Raw genomic sequence first — 22211 nt, 5'->3', positions numbered from 1 at the left:
GAATAGATATTAGCGAACCTGGGGAAGAAGTGATGGGATTTTATTTATATAGTTTTTACTTGGATTAGATTCGTTTGATTATTGCTACAATTATTAAATTTAAATTCTCTAAGTTTATATTGCCTTTTCGAACCATGTCTTAAAATCTTTAATTATCTTTATATTATAAATAAAGTTGATTTTTTTCATGCATAAGTGTTATGTTGTATTACCTTAACTTTTATCAAAATATAACAGTCAAATTTATAGCTAAATATTATTTTCTGCGACCCTTGTAAGTTTACAACTCTAAAAATTTACATGCGTACCCTTGTTAACGATACCTTTACTAAGCGAATCCAGGTAAATTGAGCGAACCCATGTGTTTATGCGAACCCTACTATAGTAAGATAACCTATGCATGTACAAATCCTTTTGTTGCAAAGTTTGTGCATTTAGCCAACCTATAATGAATGTTAGCATGCAAACCTATATTATTGTATACAAACCTAGGTTGATGTGAGAACTCATAATTTATGTGTGATGTGAACTCACGTTGAATGCTACTATGTGAACCTGTGATTAAGTGATGTTTTTGAATCCTTAAGATGTTGTAAATTGACATGCGAACACTTTCTCTATTTGTTTTATAAGCTCGCATGTTTTACATTATATACATTATGTTATGACATTTCGCTACAATGTGTGAAACTTAGTACCACTTCCATATTGTGGATTTGTGGTGTGTTAGAAGTTAGGTTGGGAGTTAACGGAGAGTCATTTTGGTGGCTAATGTGGCACGCTAAATTCTAGTCAAACTTACTCGATCGCATTTGGGGTGTTACACCAGTCACCTACATTTATGTCTCTATCTTCTAAGAGTCATCCGCTGTGATGCCCAAGACAAAGAATCTCCCCAATTGGACTTGATAGACAACATATTAGTCTTTCAATCGATTTTCTCATTTCCGATTAGACTAATGACATGTTTAGGTTTGTCTACTAATACAAGTTGTCTTTCCGTATTACAATCCGATCATATAATACCACTTAGTATTACTTTAAACATTAGACAACCAATGAGCAACATTTGCTTCCGTTTTTCTTTACGTACAAAAACCATGTGAGGATAATATACAAAGTATTAATGTAATTCATGTAATTCATGAATAGTTTTATTAACCAATTTATTTGGAAATTTACAAGTGTGCTTAGATGAAAATACTACGCTTAGGGCACCAGATCCAACACTTACCATTACACCCAAACACTTGTAGGTAACGAAAGAATTTTTACTTAGAACTTTTCCACTTGGGTAAAAATGCCTAAAAATAAATGAGGACTTTAGAACCATTACAAGCCCTAAGAAGCTTCCAAAACACGCTTTGAAAACACCCAATAAGTATCGAACACCTGGCACAACCAAACAACGCAATGTTAGGTGATGATTAGCAACACTTCCCTATAATGTGTTGTAACCAAAAAACATAAATGTGGGTATGCTCATGTGCGAAAAGTAGAACAATACAGGCCACGTGCATTCCTCATATGCAAACACTTGATGATTCAAATTTCAAAAATCACATATCAACCCTTCGGAGCAAAGGTCAAATGGAAACGTCTAAAAAAAGGTCACTTTATAAAGTCCTTCTCGATTGAAGGGATAATTGTTATACCCCTACACCTCGAATACACCTCTTAGGCTCCCACTCCTCGGAACCAATCTTAGCAACCATCCTTCATGGTGGTCCTCTCAAAACAACTCATCTTAATCACTTCGCAAAAAATCCTTTCAGAACAACTACTCAAACACAAAACCATGTGAAGGCCCACTCTATAACTGTCATTTATGATGCCAATTGCCACGTCCTATTTGAAGTGATTGACATTGTGTCTAGTAGCCACCCTAGTTGTCCTACTTAAGCTTGAATTTGTAGAGTAGTTGATTAACTTGCCCCATAGCCTCCTATTAGATTATTACATTTGGCACCTTGGGATAGAAACTCATAGTATATAAATCATTAGCTTTCATACACAAGGGCTTCTGTGTGTGTGTGTGTGTGTGTGTACCCTTCTCCCTTAACTCTTCGACTAATCAAATCTCCGTCTCAGACCACCCTACATGGTAACTCTCCGCCTCGCATTAAGTTAGGTGAACCTTAATACACCATTGTCTTCTACCCTTGTCTGATCATTCATCAACACTATCTAAAAAATCAAAGACTTGTTCTTCACCTAATCAAACACTAGCCACCTTCGATAACTCTCATCGTCGTCTTCTCGAGCAAAAGAAACTCACCAAACATTTTCCCTTATTCTTCTTGTTCTCTTCTTCCTTTTGTTCTATCACTACATCAAACAATAGTGTATCATAAGTTCTAGTTTGGACATCATGTATCAATACCAACTACCTATCTCTTTGCCTTCGCACACAGTCTTCCTGCTCAAGCCCCGTTGACATCCCACGCGACTTAGCCCAGGTTGCCATCAAAGTTAGCCTCACTTACACCCGCAAAGTTTCAAAGTGCTTAACAACCAACATAATGGTAAGCAAAAGCCATTATGGTTGAGGTTATCAGTAATTCTTTATATATGATCCGTAGGCTTGATGAAATTTGTGGTGGGAACTATTATTGATGATCATGGACTAAACAATTGTGGTTTAGTTGGATTATTTTTGTTTATGGTGTTCTTTCTTCTTCTTATTATTATTACTTTATAAGGGAGATTATTTCTACTTTTTTTTTTGTAGGAGATGTATGTAATGTAATAATATATTTGTGCCATAAATATTTTAGCATAAAATGAGAGAAATCCATGAATTAATTTTCTATTCTGTTTTTAAATTTATTTTTAATTATTTATTTAGAAAATTAATTTATTAATGTTATCAATTAATGTAAAATTACATTTTAAAAATTTAAAATTATTTTATAAGTTTTTTTTAGTTTTTAGCACGAGACCAAATTGTCATAATGTTTAAACATTTAGAGCTAATTTTTTTAAAATTATGATCAAATTGACATAATGCATAAATGTTGAGGGTTAAATTTGTTATTATTTCAATTTTAAATTTGATACATTATCTTTCTATTAGTCATTTACAAAAATTGGACCAAAAAAGATAAAGTCGAATATAGTTAAGTGACGATTTTGTAACTGTTTATAATTGAAAGACAAAGAAAAAATTTACTAATAATTGAGTGACTACTAATATAGTTTAGTTTTTTTTTTCAAAATTTTAAGCAATACAAGCTAACTATATAATATCAAATGGTCAAATTTTATTCAAAATAATAATAACTTTAGAAAAGTGTTGAAAACAAGGCATGCTTTATTCACCCGCAACATGTCTCGTGAATCAATCGGAGTGTTAGCTTCAAACTTATTATTGTATTAATATTCAAAGCATAATGATTTATTTGACCTTCCTTTATTAAAAAATATATATTTTAATTTTTCATATAATTTTTAATAATTTTTAGTTTTTAAATTTGTGTTTTTTGTCGAATAACTCAAAATTAATGAAAACTTTAACATTTTTTTAACTTTGCTGACTTTGCATACACGTGGATGACATGTCAGCATTTAATTAATTTTTTAAAATTCAATAAGAGATTATAAAACTATTTTAAAAAAATAAAAATATTAAAAAATATTTTAGTATGCAAGTTAAAGGGTTAAAAAAGAAAATAATTTAAATGGAGGATTGAAATAACGGTTTTATAAAATTGGAGGTAGAAAAAGTCATTATTCCATTTTTAAACTGTGATATTGGAAAAAAAATCACGTAAAGAATTGGATAATCCTCATCTTTTACTGAAATGATAATAATCCCTCAAATAATATTGATAATAAGAAAATCTCTCTACAAAATAAAAAAATTTAAAACATAAAAAAGAAAAAAGAAAAATAAATTATTCTACAAATTTTCTTTTGTTCAATGAAATTATTCTACAGCATTGCGGTTATTATAACCATAATAAGATAAATACCATCTAACGAATTTGTTCAACCCGGTTTGCAAATCGGTTATAGGCTCAAATCCCAACTCTTTTCCGGCCAAACTGATATTGGCATGAGTGAATGGAACGTCGCCGTTCCCAGGCATATCTACAATATTCCTTTTTGCTTTCAGCTTCAAATGTCTCTCCAAAATATTCTCCAACTCAGGCACCCTAACCGGCGACGTATTGCCCAAATTAAAAATCCTATACGGGGCAGGTCCTCTTTTCTTGCCACCCGACCCGGTGCTTGTCCCTGATGTATCTAACGATCCCAAGCAACCTTCGATATCGTCGATGTAGGTAAAATCTCGAGCCAAATCCCCCCGATTCTTTCCCCGAAATATCGTAATCGGTTTACCTTGTAAAATATTTCTCGTAAACGAAAAATACGCCATATCCGGTCTTCCCCAAGGACCGTACACCGTGAAAAATCGTAACCCTGTAATTGACAGGCCGTAGATATGGTTGTAAGTGTGAGTAATTTCTTCACCTGCCTTTTTTGTGGCCGCGTATAAACTTGCCGGCTGGTCGGTCCGGTCGGCTTCAGAGAAAGGGATTTTTTCGTTTAAACCATAAATCGAACTGGAGGAGGCCCAGACAACCGCCGGCTGAGGATTAGCCGACTTGCAAGCTTCGAGAAGCGTAACGAGGCCGGCTATGTTGCTTTGAACGTAAGAGTTAGGGTTTTCCATGGCGTACCTGACTCATGCTTGAGCCGCCAAATGCATCACATGAGTAAAAGCCACGGTGTCGAAAAGCTTAGCCAGTAGTTTGGCGTCTTTCAAATCACCTTCAACGACGAAAATGCGGTGGCTGTTAAGCAGCGAGTTCCTAGCTTTTTTCAACGAAGGATCGTAATAGTTATTGAAGTTGTCAAGCCCCACGACTCCGTCTCCGCGTTTTTTGAGGGCAAGGGAAAAGTCTGAGCCAACGAAACCAGCCGCTCCAGTTACCAAAACGGACATACCACCGGAACGATGGATATGACCGGGGTTACGAACTTGGTTCTCCCATTGTATGGCACCGCAAGAAGAAGTGAAATAGCGGCTACGGGATTCAACGAAACTTTGAAAGCTCAAGTACGACGCTGTGAATGCGATCAGTAACAGAGCCCAGAAGAACATGGTGCTAGTTGAAGCGAAGCAACGATGGAAGTGGCGGTTCATGTTGTGGGATCTGTCGATCTTGAACTTGGCTGGCGTCGACGGAAACTCCCCATCCTCATCAAAGGACGGTGTTAACATACTATTCCGGATTTCTAGTTTTCTTCCTTGGTCCAAGAAAGAAATAATTGGGAAGGGATATTAAAAAGAAACAGTTTAATTTTTTTTTTATGAAATTAAATTTGTGAAAAAGGAAGTAACAGATGCAGGCAAAAAAGGAGGCGTGTTTTAATTTTCCTTTTTACTGCACCTGCCAGGGTTAATGTAAAGAAGCGGCAAGGATGACTAGATTGACTTGAATTAGATTTGCGTAGCTCTTCCAATTACAGATTTTGATGGTTCATGACTCCATTTATCTGGATTACATCCAATCATTAGTTTTATTATTGCTTAAATACACTATTTATACTTAAATTTCTTTCAAATTACCATAATAATAATAAATTTAATTATAATTATAATTACATTTTATTTATTTAATCTTAACGTTTAAAAAATCAAATAAAATTTTATAAATCGAAGAAAACATATATTATAAAAATTTTAAAAACCTTCCACATGGCTTCCTTCGTCAATGATAACTAAAACGGATTCAACCAAATTAAGTTCTAGCACTCTGTAGTCTTATGTAATGAAGTAACCTTTATGTTACAATTTCTGCAAAGGAGTTAAGGATTGTAGATATATATATATATATTTAAAATAGATATCTTATGTATTTTTATTTGATTTTTTTTAAGTTTTTAACAAAAGAATTTTATAATTTTTTATAGAATCAAAACTAATAAATGTTGAGGCCAATTTTTTTATAATTATATTCAGATTGACATAATTTATAATCATTCAGGTAAATTTATTATTATATTACTTTTTAAACTATCATATTATTTCTTTGGTTACAAAGCTAACAGAAGTTAACCGAATTAGATAAAAAAGACCAAAAAAAAAAAACTTTTAGTAGAACTGTTATATAGTTTACTTTATTATTACTATAAGTAAATTGAAACACTAAGTATTTTAGCGGCGTTTTTAGTGGCGTTTGGATATAAAACGCCACAAATATTATATAGTAGTGGCGCTAACGGAAAAACGCCGTAATAGGTAAAGCAGTAGTGGCATTTATGAGAAAAACGCCGCAAAAGGTCAAACAATAGCGGCATTTTTTGTCCAAACGCTGCAAAAAATCATTTTATTTTAAACAAATCGGCGTCGTTTGCTCCCTGTATTCTCACCCATCATCCAAGTGCCCATCATGTATTCTTTTCGACAACTCATGCACTCTTTCATCCTCTTCTATTTATTATTTAACCAGTTTCTTTATATTAATTAAAATACAATTTATTTTTAATTTAATATTTAAAATCTTCAAAAAAAAATTTAATGACACGTAGAAATAATTTGAAAGTAAAAACATAGAAAAATATATGTTAAAAATAAAAAAAATTAAAATTCTATTATTTAAAATAATTTTAAAGTTTTCTAGGTATATGACTGATTGTTTTTTAATTTATATATTAAATAATTTCTTATATAATTGTAAAAGTGATAATATTAATTTTAATATATTAAAATTATCATTATATTTTAAATTATTTAAGAGATAATAGATAAACTTTATATATATTAAAATTAAAAAAAATTGCTAACACATGCATCTCTAGAGAAATAAAATTAATTAGTAAATTGAAAAAATTATTTAAATTTCCTAAAATATTGAAAGAAAATATCTTTACAAAAGAGAATTTTTTTAAAGCTTTTTAGTTTTTTTTCATATTTTGAATTTTTTTTGTTTTTGTTTTTGTTTTCTTATATATATAACAATTCCAAATTTTATCTACTTCTTTTAAAATTGATATGAAAGATATAATAATTCAATATAAAAATTTCGTATATGTCATTAAAAAATTCAAGCATTAGCAGCGTTTATGAGAAAAATACTGCAAAAGATAAGCAATAGCGGCAAAAAATTATTTTATTCTAGAGTTTAGGGTTTGGGGGTTAGGATTATGGTTTAGAGTTTAGGGTTTAGGGATTTTGATAAAAATGCCGCAAAAAATCATTTTATTTTAAACAAAACAGCGTCGTTTTGCTCCTTGTATTCTCACCCATCATCTAAGTGATCATCATGTATTCTTTTCAACAACTCGTGCACTCTTTCATCCTCTTCTATTTATTATTTAACTAGTTTCTTTATATTAATTAAAATACCATTTATTTTTAATTTAATATTTAAAATCTTTAGAAAAAATTAATGACACAGAGAAAAAATTTGAAAGTAAAAATATAGAAAAATATATGTTAAAAATGAAAATAAATTAAAATACTATTATTTAAAATAAATTTAAAGTTTTTTTAGGTATATGACTGATTATTTTTTAATTTATATATTAAATAATTTCTTATATAATTGTAAAAGTGATAATATTAATTTTAATATATTAAAATTATCATTATAGATTAAATTATTTTAGAGACAATAGATAAACTTTATATATATTAAAATTAAAAAAATTACTAACCCATGCATCTCTAGAGAAACAAAATTAATTAGTAAATTGAAAAAGTTATTTAAATTTCCTAAAATATTGAAAGAATATATAATTACAAAAGAGAAAAAATTTTTAAAGCTTTTTAGTTTTTTTTTCAGATTTTGAAATTTTTTGTTTTTGTTTTTATTTTTGTTTTCTTCCATAAAAAATTATATAAAAATTTCAAATTTTATCTAATTATTTTAAATATTACTTAAATTTTCAAAAATTATTTATTTAAAATTGTATGAAAGATATAATAATTTAATACAAAAATTGTAAAAAATTCAAGCATTAGCGGCGTTTTTGGTCCAAACGCCGCAAAAAGATAAGCAATAGTGACGTTTTTTTGTCCAAACACCGCGAATATGTACTATTTTTTGCGAAACGGCGCCGCTTTGTTAACCCCGAAATGCCTTGGTCTTTTTCCCAAAATCAGTTCCCCCTCCCCAAAATTCCTAATTAATTTTCCCAAAACCCTTCCCTTTTCCCCAATTCATTTCACCTAAATAAGTTACCCCCTCCCCTAAATCCCTAATTTTCACCCGAAATCCCTTTCTTTTTTTTCCCTATTTTATTTTCCTCAAATCCCCTTCCCCGACATCCCTAACATTTTCCCCAAATCCCTTTATTTTTCCCCAACTTATTTTCCCAAATAAGTTCCCCCTCTCCAAAATCCTTAACTCTTTTCCCCAACGCCTGCTGCATTGCCGTCGGCAGCCCTTTGCTGCATCTCCGTCGACAGTCCTCTTCTGCTTCGCCTTGTAAATTTCATTTTTCTTCATTTTGTTTTATTTTTTTTTATTATTAATATTGGCAAAATGATCTTTAAACAAAATAATTGTAGACAAAGTTTCTAAATCCTTCAACTTAGGATTCATCAGTTCTATTTCTTGATAGGGGCAGGGAAAGGATATAACTCAGTAGTAGAGTGTCACCTTAACGTGGTGGAAGTCATCAGTTCGAGCCTGATTATCCCTAAACCCAATGTGAGTTTTTCTATTTTGCCTTTGTTGGAATGCCGGCACTCCTACGGCGCAGCGGAAAAATAAAACACCCAGCAATCCTAACCATGGATCCATGTGTGAGGAACGAACCGGGGTGAAAAAGGGTTTCGAAATTACCGAATGGTGATTCTGAGTAGATAGCGACGCCTCGGCAATGAGTAATCTGATCTACTATCGAACCAAGCCGCAATATTTGATGACTCTGACCTCTACGTAATCCACCCAGTTGACTATGAACGGAAGGAATCCCCAAATAGTTTTGGAGAAGACTTTGCTTTGATGGATGCTAGACTCACCAAGCAAAGAAAAACGAGATTTTATATCTTATTATTATTTTTAGGGTTTTTCAAAATTAAATAAATATAATAATATTTAAAAAACCAAAAATTATAATTACATTAGTTATAATAAAGATTTCGGTAAACTATATTTATTTATATACGAACCAAAATCATATTCTCATTATGTGTACAACAACCTTGTACATATAATGTGTTCGATATTTGATTACCCTATAATTAATTTAATTCATGCGACAATCAAACACAATACCAATTATGTTTTATCTCGTTCATTTCAACTATAGGGTGTGACCTTGTAGGTTCTTGTAATGTTAGCAGTAATGTTAGAATGATTCCAATGTTATAAACAATGAGTGGCACCTAGCAATGTATCATTGCTACCTAAGTCACAAGAAATCATGATTCGACATAACCTTTTTATGATTAATCTTTTCATGCACTAATCCTTAAGTTCTTTATCTCTAGATTGAACACAAGTTATGGAATAGTACACTTGTATAGTCCATTCCATGTTCCTTGATTTCTTAAGTAGACTATGATATACAAATAAGTATGATGTCTCATACCAGCTTATTTGAGCATGGCCATGCATTTCTATTCTCACTCAATCAAGTGGCCTAAGATATTACTCTCATTATGTAGGAGAGACTTATCCTATATCGATCAACCATATCCCTTTACATAGATTGTGATATATACAACATCAGCCTTTATAGAACAACCAGTTATGGTGTACGTTTGACTGTATCAAAATATACAACTCACGATGTTGAGATTATGATGATCTCAAGTCTGAGGATCATATACATATTAATCACTATGAGTAATGTCGTGACAATTACATAATAATCCAAGAAACATACTCATAACGGGTCAGTCCAATATGTTGTTCTCTAACACACATATTCATGCATCGATTCTGACACTCCATATCAATAACAACTCTTTATCATCAATCAACTACATGTTAGTCTTAACGCATTATCGTTGTCCTATCCAACAATAATACTTGACTAATGACCTTTTAAGAATAATCATATTATTCTCAGGATATTATTAAAATAGTTTATTTATACACACAGAAAAGAAACTAAAATAATAATGGTAACGCCTTATATTAATAAACATGATAAATCAAGTATGTTATTACAACCATCTCATGATTGATCTTTGGGCATACTCTAACAGCCTTGCCCCCCGTCGTGATCAAATAAGAATGGATAAAAAGCTCGTGGGATTGACGTAAGGGGGTAGGGATGGCTATATTTCTGGGAACGAACTCCAGGCGAATATGAAGCGCATAGATACAAGTTATGCCTTAGAATGAAAGACAATTCCGAACCGACTTTGTCTACGAACAAGGAAGCTATAAATAATGCAACTATGAATCTCACAGATAGTTCGATCCTGGCTCAGGATGAACACTGGCGGCATGCTTAACACATGCAATTCGGACGGGAACTGGTGTTTCTAGTGGCGGACAGGTGAGTAACGCTTAAGAACCTGCTCCTGGGAGGGGAACAATAGCTGGAAACGACTACTAATACTCCGTAGGCTGAGGAGCAAACGGAGGATTTTTACCATTTCTCTTTCGTTTATCATATTTTGACTCGACCAATATAATGTGCAGTTTTCTAAAAAGTTCTTTGCTAAATGATCTTGTTCATTCTTTGCTGAATGATCTTGTTCTTTCGTTTATCAAATTACACCGCATTAAGATAGTAAATGGGTGAAAACATGCTTTTACCAAAATCTCTTTACATTTGATTTTGTCTTGTTTTTATTAGTGTTGCTTTTTGTGTATTTGGAATGGAAAATAGTCAACTGCTTCGTTGTTGTGGTTATTACGTTAGTCTTTACACGCTAAAGGTCCCCAATTTGATATCGAGCAACAACCTCATTTTGTTGTAATTGAATTTTTATATTAAATTATGTCTTCATATATTTTCATAAACATTTTTTATTAAAATATATTTTAAATCTTCCTACTATTCGTATATGACCTTGTTATCATGGTATAATGGTTATCACCAGTCTTATACACTGAAAGTCCCCAAGAAACATTATCACCTTGTGTAATTTTAATTTGTTTCTTGTTTTATTTTTGGTTGGGTATCCACCAAAAATGAAGTCCATAAAAAATATTCTTTCATTCTTTAACAACCTCTCCCTTTATCCTTAATTATATATTAAAAAAATCATAAGGCTAATGATGAGATTGTGGGGAATTTGACTATCTTTGTTTTAATTATTGTTTGACATGTTCGACCATCACTTGGGAGAACAAGTTGAGATAGTTAAAATGCAGTGAACTTTGTGAACATTTGTAACTTGTTTAATTTTGATTAGTTTTCTATCAACAAATAATCTTTGATTCGAGCTTAAATAATTTTATTTTTAGTGAAAAATTTATTTTGGAGTACTAAGATAAGAAAAATTTGACTGGCAGCAAACTTTATCATCGTTTTTAAAGCATTTGAATTCATCTTTTTTTTTTTAGGAAAAATTTATCTATGACTTGGAGTTGGAGGGTAGCTTTCAAAATCCAAATTGTGGATAAAGGCTTGAATTTAAATTATGTTCTATCATGTTTAAATGTTGATTGATCCCAGATTAAAAATAGGCTACTTTGATGCTCTTCGTGGCATTCATTTTCGAGTGCTTGTGTGAGGCTTGTTTCGTAACTTTCAAACCTATTTCTATGTATCGTGAGTCATTTGTATCCAGGTAAATATTGTTTGTAAGTGAGGTGTTTGGGGTGAGTGATTGTAATAATTAGGATTTTTTGTTCAATTGATTACTATTTATTACTATTTTCAAATTGGTTAATTTTAGTTCTCTGTAGCATATACATTTTGAAACTTTTGAATTGGTTTGTTTTGTTGATCACTGAGTGATTGTTATGATATAAGATGCTAGAAATAATGGCTGAAGAATGCTTGTCATGTGATCTTAATATCATGCGATTTTCATACCTTGTATCTGTGTTATCTTCCCAGTTGGTATCCACAACAATTTGGAGTTTATTTATGCAAATGTAAAAATTTTGGATGTTTATTTGTGATTTATTATATATATGTTTGTTGATTGTTGGAAATGTCGGAAAAGTTGAAAGTAAAAATAGCGCAAAGCATGAAATTCTCTCAAGCATATGCGAATTGATGTGTTCTGTAAAATTACGCTTATGAACTGAAGATGTTAATTACCTTATCTTCATTGTTTGTAGGTGTAATTTTATCTTTAACAATGTTATAGAAAAAGTTTTGTTATTGACTCGAAGAAGGGAAAAATACTTAGTAGTTGCTGCAGTTCACTTTGTTCGCAACATTCTCACTCGTTATGTAAGTTAATTCACTCGAAATTTTACTATATATACTCTTTTATTTTTCATTTATTTTATTATTTTTTGCTATTATGGAGTTTCTTTTTATTCTTCTTGTAGCATCTCAAAAGTTTTTGGCGTGCTTTGCTGACCACAACACTAGCTGCAGAAATCGACTCTACCATCCAATTTACAATTTCTAAGAGGTATGTATATTTAATTTGCTAAATTTAAATTGCACATAATATCATTAAATTATTATCCCTTGCTGCTAGATGTTAAATACATAGGGTTTAGCAATTATTGGGTCTTAGCTAGCTTCTTTAATTTCCTATTATGGTGTTAGATGAACACAAAGCTTCTCTGGGTTTCTTCTACCTTTTGTAATCATATATTCCTTCCATTTTAATGACTGCTTTTTCTTTTTCTTTTCTATTGATTACAATTAAATGTAATGACTTATTTTGAAAAAGAATCAATATTTAATTAATCAATCTTATAATTGAAAAAAAACGTATATAAAAATAAATAACTTAGCGGTTTATAGGGAAATTTTTCTATTTATGATTAAATGTTGAGATTTGTTATAATTTTACTTAGAAAATTACACATCAATTTCTTTAACATAGTGAAAATGATTATTAATATTGTTTGCATTCGCAATGTTCAATACGGAGTCGATTTTTTTATTTTATTTTTCATGTTATGGAATAAAGTAAACAATTTGTATTACTCTTCTTCTACTGTATATAAATTAAACTTCCTAGAGTTGTACATATATAGATGCATGAAAAAGAATAAAGGTAAAATTGCGAAAAACCATAGGCTTACTACTAGATAAAATATCTGATTTATTTGTAATTGCTATGTAGTTTTGAAGTCCTCCATCTAAATCCCTAAACTCCTTATTTTTATCAAGTAATGCATTTGGATTTTGGAAGATGTTGAAACAAGACTGAATACACCAAGTAGAAATGCTGGGCTCACTAATCATAACTTAGCCGAAACTTATCTATTTTGAAGTTATGGAGAACCAATCGGTAAAGTTGAAATTGCACACTTAGATGATAGATCTGAGGTACAAGCACATCGATATGTTCTTTTTTACCATGATTCAATTGAACCATTACCCAAGTAAGTTTTAGAATTTGATAAGTATTCATCTTTTTAATTTGTTTATCTTCTAACCAAGTGATCCACTTTTTAACATAGTGAGTACAAACAAGTCTTGAGATCTTGTTCATGCTCCCGAAGATTACAACATCGAGAGATTCATAAGTTATTCACAAAATCTTTTCATGAATGGTTAGGACAAACGGTATGCAATTGAAGCTTTCATTGACAAATAATAATGTTTTTGTATAACATTTATAATTAATCAATTTAGTTTTGATTCAATAGGTTTAGAGTGGAAAGGACGTCAATGACGAAGTTAAATAACTTTCTCAAGGTCCGAATATAGTAAAAAGATATAGTGCCTTCCTCATCAATGAATTCAGGTTTCATACAAAATCTCACTAAAGATTGAGGAGGACTTAAAATTGTGGAATAATTGTTAATTCTTCAATTACAAGTTATGCTAGTGCTAGGGCCAGTAATCCTATTGAGGGAAATGTGGAGTATTACGAACTTCTTACTGAAATTATTGAGTTGGATTACTATGGCAAACGAAAGGTTGTCTTATTTCGATGTGATTGGGCTGATGTTAATACTACTCGCGGAATTAAAAAGATCAATTTGGTTTTACAATGGTGAACTTCTATTGATTAATTCACACTGGACAACAATTGATAGATGAGCCGTATGTATTTTCTTCTCAAGCCAAACAAGTTTTTTACTCGAAAGATCCAACTGATGAGGGTTGGTACGTTGTACTCTGTAACAGCCGTAGAGACTTGTTTGACATGGGCAATGGAAATAGAGATGACATCGACAAAAGATCAGAAACTTTGCCTTTTCCAGAACAAAACTTAAATGAAACTATCCCTAGTACTAGTACACAATTTCAATGGGTTTGCTAGGATGTGGATGAAGATATTTACGAATCATTATGTAGTAAGATTTTATGAATTTTAAATTATATGCAATATTATAATTTAAATCTTGATATTGTTAAATATTTCAACTATTTTATATGTACTATTATTGTTGTAATTAGTTACTAATATTTCAACTATTTTATTTGTATTGTAGATAAAATGCCTAGAAGAAGATTGTGAGATCTAAGTATTGTTCAAAATCTTCCAAATTTAGAAGAAACGAATAATGAAAAACAGACTGCTATTGGATCTTCGAATGTTTCGAATACAGCTAACGAACTTGCAGAAATTCAAAGTAATGTTAACTTTAATATACATGCGTGTTGACTTTTATTATTGATTTTTGTTTCAAATTCTTATATTATAATATACCATTTTTTAGCTGAAAGTGGTGGGATGTGTAAAACTCGAGGACGTACGCTATTAAAAGATTTATACGAGTTAAATTTTGTCGAGCGTGTCAAAGTAGCTAGAAACAGTCATGGTCAGCCTATTGGATTAGAAGCTCGACTTTTAGTAGGATATTTGGGTATTGTAGCACGAAATGTCAATCAGTTGCCTATCAACTAGGAGTCATAGCATCATATGCCTGATAGTAACAACAATCAAGCTCTCAATAATATTAAGGTAATAACGTGAATGTAATCTATAATACTTTGGTTTAAGTTTCATTTATATTAACTTTTTAAACTTGTGTTATTTGCAGGAGAGATTTACTTTAGAGGTCTTAGATAATTATGTGAAGAAGGTATTAGGAAAAAAATGGAGAGACCATAAAAGTGCTTTAAAGAAGGAATATTTTAAGAAAAATATAAGTCTCGAAGAGAAATTGTGAAATGTCCCACAAGGAATGCTAAGGTACCAATGGGAAGATGCAGTTCGATTTTGGAATTCAATAAAAGGAGAGGTATTACGTACTTCCGAACTCTTATAATTATTTCAGTTTATATTTTTTTACTATATACGTAATAATAATTTCATAATGTAGGATAGTGAGCAAGTTGGAACAACAAGTAGGCAAAAACAAAAATTCACGCACACAACTAGGTCGAAAAGTTTTGCTCGTGTAGCTGATGACGAGGTATTTTGAATTTATTAATTGTGTCAAATATTAATTACTTTCTACTAAATAATATTTTTCCTACTATATTGTAGGAACTGTCGTCTGGTCAAAAAGTTTAACGCCTTCAGCTTTTTGACATTACACATAGAAAGAAAGATGGATCTCCTATGACTACTAAAGCTGTAAAAATTATGGTATATTTACTTAATAAAATTTGAACTATTTTAAATATTTATAATTTTTAATTATAATGGTTTAACTAATCGTTTGTAATGCAAATAATGTTAAGTTATGTTGCATTTGTTTTGATTATATATTTCGTTTCTAACTCTTTGGTTGATTTATTAGGAGAAACTAAAGGATAAAAGGGCGGAGTATGAAGCGATCGCTTCGAGTGATAGTTCTGTTAATCTTGACGAAATTGATAATCAAATTATTATTGGAGTTTTGGGTTCTGAAAGGTATGGTCGGGTTTGATTTCAAGGATCTTTTGTTAACCCAATACAATATTTTGGATCCAGCTCACAGCAGTACACGACTTTGGGGAGTCAGGCTCAAGCTGAAGTTCAGAGGTTAAAAGACCAGATGACTCAGATGCAAGCGAGCACAATTGAGCAAATTGCTCAACTTAAAGCGGAGGCAGCATCGAGAGAAGTAGAGGCTCAAAGAAAATATGAAGAACTCCAGCTACAACTTAAAGCGGAGGCAGCAGCGAGGGAAGTAGAGGCAACAGCGAGAGAAGTAGAGGTAAGTAGAAAATATGATGCACTCTAGCTATAGCTTCAGAATATGATGAAGATGTTTCAGCAGTCACAGAATCCACCATCTTAGATGTTTGTTTTCTTATTTTAAGAATATTTTAACATTAGAACTTTTGAATATAATAAATTTTGTTATTTCATTTATTAATTTAGATCATATACATATTTCTTTCGTTGGATTTGAAGTATCATTTAGATTTGCAGTTTTTGGTTGGATTTGATGTTACAGGAAATTATGTTGACAATTAGCGGTGCTATAGAACATGACCTTTAGCAGCGTTTTTAGTAAAAGTGACGCTAAAGAATATGACCTTTTGCGGTGTTTTAAGAAAGTGCCACTAAAAGTCATATTCTTTAGCGACGTTTTTGGGGAAAGCGCCGCTAAAGGTCATGTTCTTTAGCGGCTTTTGTGGGAAAAGTGCCGTTAAAGATCATGTTCTATAGCGGCGTTTTTCACATAAACGTTGCAAATTTTAACGGCGTTAGCTATAGCGGCGTTTTCTGCAGCGCTTATAAAAACGCCGCAAATAGTTTTAGAGCACCGCTCTAGGCTAAAAAAATGCCACTAAAAACATGTTTTGCTGTAGTGGTAGTAAATGTTTTGTATTCAAATTTGAATTTAAATAAATTTTGGCTTCGTTTCTCTATCCCTTATAAAAAAGATAAAATATTAAAAAATTAATATTTAAAAGATCTTTTAATGTAAAATATTTTTATAATAAATTATGTTTTATTATTAAATAACAAATTTGGTTGTATCCATAAAAAAAACTTGCCAAAAGCTCAATTTGTATAAGCAAAATCAACCAAGAAATACAAATAATTTCATATTTATTTTTATTATATTTTTTCTTTATTTTTAGTGATTAATCTTAATATTATTTTTTTATAATTAATGTATTTTTTATGTACATTTTACAATTCATGAATACCAAGATTTTTAGATCTATGGCCGCTTCTCCCAATAATGTCATTTCCAAGTTTTGAACTTGTATTCTCCTTTGGGAATGCAATGTGCCTTATCATTACACTCAAAACTTGATTAAAATTTAACATTATCAATACACTTTAATCTAATAAAATGTGATAGAACTCTAATTTGAAGCACTGTACATGTGAAAAATTGGGTTTGACTTAATTGTATGTGTAATGTTACACCCCAAAATTGGGTCTAAAAGTTTCAAGGGTAATTTAGAGATTTTGGCTTGGTATGAGTTCAAAAATTTTGAAGTATGATAACTCGAAAATATATTCAAATATGGATTTTTTGAAATTTAAATCTATTTGTAAAAATGATGTAGAAAAGACCTTTAATTTTAAAATGTGGATTGATTTGAAAAAAGGGTTAAAATTAGGAGTACCACAAAGGTAAATATACCAAAGTTTAAAATTGCCCTATTTCTTTCCCCTCACATACAGGAAACTCACGAAAGTTTTTCCCCTCACCCTCTCTGTCGTCCCTTGAAATCCCCAAACACCATTCTCCTATTTTGATCTCCCAACGTTCAATTCTTTTGGTTTCCATTAACTTTCAAGCATTATACCTCCCTAGAATTCCATAAAAAAGCATCAAAAACACCATTGATTTTATTATTGTTCAACTTGTGGGTTTTCTCGAATTTACAATCAAACATTTGTTCTTTGTCCAACTAAGGTAATGTTTTATTTTTCCTATTAGTTCCTAATGTAATCAGGCTCTTTAAGTTGAGTTTTAAGTTATTAAATCGAAGGTCTTATGTAAATGTCAAAATTTGAGGCGTTAATGGTAGAATTCAAGATTTTTGAATGAAATCGGTGTTTCAAAGTGTTTTTTTATTTTTTTTAAATTGATTAGAAGGTTTTTAAACTCTTCTTAAAGTTTTGTTAAAAGTTTTTAAGGTTTGTTAAGTTTTCATGAAAAATGGTCATTGTACGTCGAAATTTTGGAACCATAATTCTGAGTAGTTTGGAGTGGTTTGAAGTTTGGGAATCATTCTTAGGTAAGTAATTAGATGATTGGAGTTGGTTTTAAGCAATGGGAACAAGTGAAGATTAAGATATTAGAGTTTCGAGTTTGTTAGTCAAAATTTTTTGTTCCAAGAGGAACTAGCTTAGACCTATGTTTTCAGTTGGTTTAGGTGTGTCTATGGATAAATATGAATTGTGTTTGCTTTGTGATTTACCTTGGTGAAGATTCGGAACCATTGGAGCCCTCTACAAGCAAGGCAAGAGGCAAGAAAAATCTAGTTTAGGCTTTCGGCGACTAGGCGAAAGCGCAAATGTTGAGTGTTTGGAATTGCTTCTTGTAGACACGATTCATGTAACACCCTATACCCAGCCCGGTCACCGAGCCCGAATATCAGAATACCACACCACCACCCCATTTCATACACAACAAATTAAAGCTCATTCTAAACAAAATGTCTTTCATATTATCATTCGTATAGGTTTTAAGTCAATATTCTTACTTTTTAGTTATCATCGTTACATGCTAATCATATATCAAATAGTCTTATACTAATAATTAAACATGCATAAGGTCCATTTAGAAAATTTTAGAAATTGTCTACATAGGTATCGATATTTTCGACACACGGTATCAATACCGTATGGAAAATCAGTACCAAATTAGCATTCTTTTTTTCGTCCAAAAATCAAAACTTGGAATTATCGATACAATTGAAAAAGTATCAATAAAATTACCACAAGTATCGATACTCGTGATAGGGTATCGATACCAATTTACAATTCTGGCTTCCTGCACATTTCAAAATCACAGAGGCATCGTTTTAGCAACACGAATATCAATACCTCTGCTCTGGACTAGAAAAATACAACATACTTAAGCGTATAAATAATTCCAAATTGTACCAATTCATCATGATATCATATCATCATCAAATGAACATCAAAACAGATGTAATAGTAGTCTCAAACAATGAAAATAAGTTCAAATGATAATCGACATAATACGATTCAATTCTCAAAATCCTAAGAGCAATTAAGCTATGAAACTTCCAAAACATCATGACAAACATCATTAAAAGTCTACCACATTGCCTTATTCCCCAAATGAAAACAAATAATTATAACACCTACAGAAACACATAAATGGACTTGCTTGATTCACCCTTCGGAACCACACTGCTTACACTGACACTCAACTAATCTGCAATGGTTTAAGAATAGAGTGAGTGAGCTTAACAAGCTCAGTGAATGCCTAAAACAACTGCCATGCAAACAATTCATCAAGCATCAACGAAACAACCATATAGCACAACCTCAACAGATCCAACTCTAGTGTCATATTATACTTACTCGTGTAGTATTTACTAGTTCATTTATATAGTAATCATATTCACTTTTAAGCATGTATCACATTACACATACAATCACATAACATTTAAGCATATATCACAATACCCATATAATCACATAACATTCAAGCATATATCACAATACTCAAAAACATGTTTATAGATAAATTGGCACCTGAGCTATGAAACATAAAACTGAGTTCTAACATCACTCACTAGATACACAGATCTCCAACACACCACATAGACTCATAAAGTCAAACATGTCCTAAAAATGAAGCATAAAGCTAACACTTTCCTTAGTTTCCCTTACATGTTCCGTTGAATGGAGCTTACCTCACATTCCCTTATCCCTCCAACATGTATCAAGGCCTCAACGCCCAAAATCACTGTACATATAAGTGAGTACTCACAATCTTATGGCATGCAAACTATATCCAACGGTTTTAAGATCACAAGGCCAAAATATCCAAAATCAAACACATATCACTTATCGATTATCCATGCACTATCACTGCATATATGCATCTTTAGCAAAACACTGTCACTTGCATTTAACATATACATAACATGTACACATTTAACCACCTATCACATGTTATAGCATCTCATCTCAATTCACATATTCACAAACACATAAGCACATAGTTCACAAGATAACATAGGTAGGAGAAAGCTTACACTCAAAATTTAGAGTATGGGTTTAGGCTACTACTAAATTCCCAAATAAAGCATTTAATCATTTCCACAAGCAATTATTCCAAACACTCACCAATATGCTTTCGTCGAAAAAGTCAAAAGCTCAAACTAGCATTTCCTTGCCTTTATCTTTACTCGTAGAAGGTCCTATCGATTCTAACACTTTACACATAATAACCACATAATATACACAATCAATATTCAGCCAAAGACTCACTTAAACCAACCAAAAACACAAGTCTAAGTTATATTCCTCATGAAACAGAAATTTTGACTACCAAACTTGAAACTCAATTATCTTCCTTTATACTAAATATTTTCACCTAAAACTAATTATGTTCATCTAATTATTCACCTACGACTAATTCTCAACTTTTAAACTACACAAAACTACTAAATTCATGGTATCGACTTTTTCACCATGTTTTTGGCTATTTTTTTGAGAATTCATTAAAACTTAAGAAATCTTTAACAAAATTTCAAAGTAAGTTTAGAAAACTTTTAATCACGTTAAAACTAATTGAAAAATACTTTGAAACCATGTTTTTATCTAAAATCCTGAAATCCACCATTAACGATCCAATTTTTGGCTTTTATTTAAAACATGCAATTTAATGGCTAAAATTTCCATTTAAAAGACCAGATAACATTTAAAACTAACTATAAATCTAATATTTACCTTAGTTGACAAAAAATTGAACGTTTAATTGAAAACCCGAAAAACCCACAAGCTTGACAATAGAGAATCTATGGTATTTTTGGGTGTTTTTCTTGGATTTTATGGAGGTTTAATGTTGGGAAAGTGAAAGAAATCAAGAGTATGGATTTTGAGAATAAAAATTGATCGTAAAGTGCTTAGAAAAGTAATGGACGACAACAATAATAAAAGGGGAAGAAGACTAACGTGAAACTTATAGGTGGGGGATGATTTTTAAAATTTAGTTTAATTGCCTCTTAAGAACTCACAATTTTGACTCTTTTACAAATTAGTCCAATTTTCAAAATTGAAGGTATTTAAAACTCTTTTTTTTAAATGATTTAATTTTCTAAAAACCATAGTAAAAAACATTATCGATAAACCATGTCGCAAAATTTCGAATACTCTATGGCTAAAATTTCAAACACCCTATTTTGGGGTGTTACAATTCATAGTGTTAAATGTGAGCTTATGAGTAGCCTAAACCTTTACTCTAAGTTCCAAGTGTAAGTTTTCTTATTCCCTTATTTAATTTGCAAATTATGTGATCCTGTGATGTGGATTGAGTAATAGGTTATGATAACAATTGTGGAATGTGCTAGTTGTGGGCATATTAAACATGTTGAGTGACAATGATGATGTTGTATTAATGATGTAATGTGCAGTGAAAGTGTACAGAAAATGGTTAGTATATATACGTATTTTATTGTGGATATTTTGGCCTTGTGACCTCTTGAGATCGTTGGATATAGTTGGCATGCCATAGGATTTTATGAGTACTCACCCTTTGTGTTATGATTTGGGGCATTAAGGCTCGAGACAATTTTGGAGAGATAAGGGAATACGAGCTCAGCTCCATTCACCGGGATATGTTGGTGTGTTGGAGAGTGTTAGCTTGTTGCTACACTTTTGGGATATGTTCGACTCTTCGAGTCAATGGTGTGTTAGAGATCCGTGTATCCAATGTGTGGTGATAAAGCCCATTTATAAGTTTTATAGCCTCAAGTGTCAATTTATCGTTGAATGTAATATTATGAAGTGTGATGTATGCCTATTTATTATGTAATTACAAAGTTAGAAGAGTTGGCAATCGATGCATGGATATTTTAATATGTTATTATAGTCAGACATGTTTGTAATTGTGTTTTAGATGTTTCCATCTAACGCATGACATCATGTTTATTTGGTGGTCTTTACGATCATTCACTGAGCTTGTTTAAGCTCACCCATTCTTTCTAAACATTGCAGATAGTTAACGTTGCGATGTGAGCGATGCAGAATTCCAAGAAAGTGATCCAAGTTAGGCTTTAGTTTTAGAGTAGGTGAAACTCATATTTTTCTTTGAACT

At 31.3% G+C, this 22211-nt stretch overlaps 1 pseudogene; it reads right to left on the bottom strand.

The window, feature by feature from the left end:
* Window positions 1–3876: 3876 nt before the first annotated feature.
* On the bottom strand, window positions 3877–5466 carry LOC107912777 (UDP-glucuronate 4-epimerase 1-like; annotated as a pseudogene).
* Window positions 5467–22211: the final 16745 nt, after the last annotated feature.

Source organism: Gossypium hirsutum, chromosome D08, assembly GCF_007990345.1.
Source record: "Gossypium hirsutum isolate 1008001.06 chromosome D08, Gossypium_hirsutum_v2.1, whole genome shotgun sequence".
Lineage (NCBI taxonomy): Eukaryota > Viridiplantae > Streptophyta > Magnoliopsida > Malvales > Malvaceae > Gossypium > Gossypium hirsutum.
The sequence above is the reverse complement of the archived record's forward strand: the minus strand, read 5'-3'. Positions and strand labels throughout refer to the sequence as shown.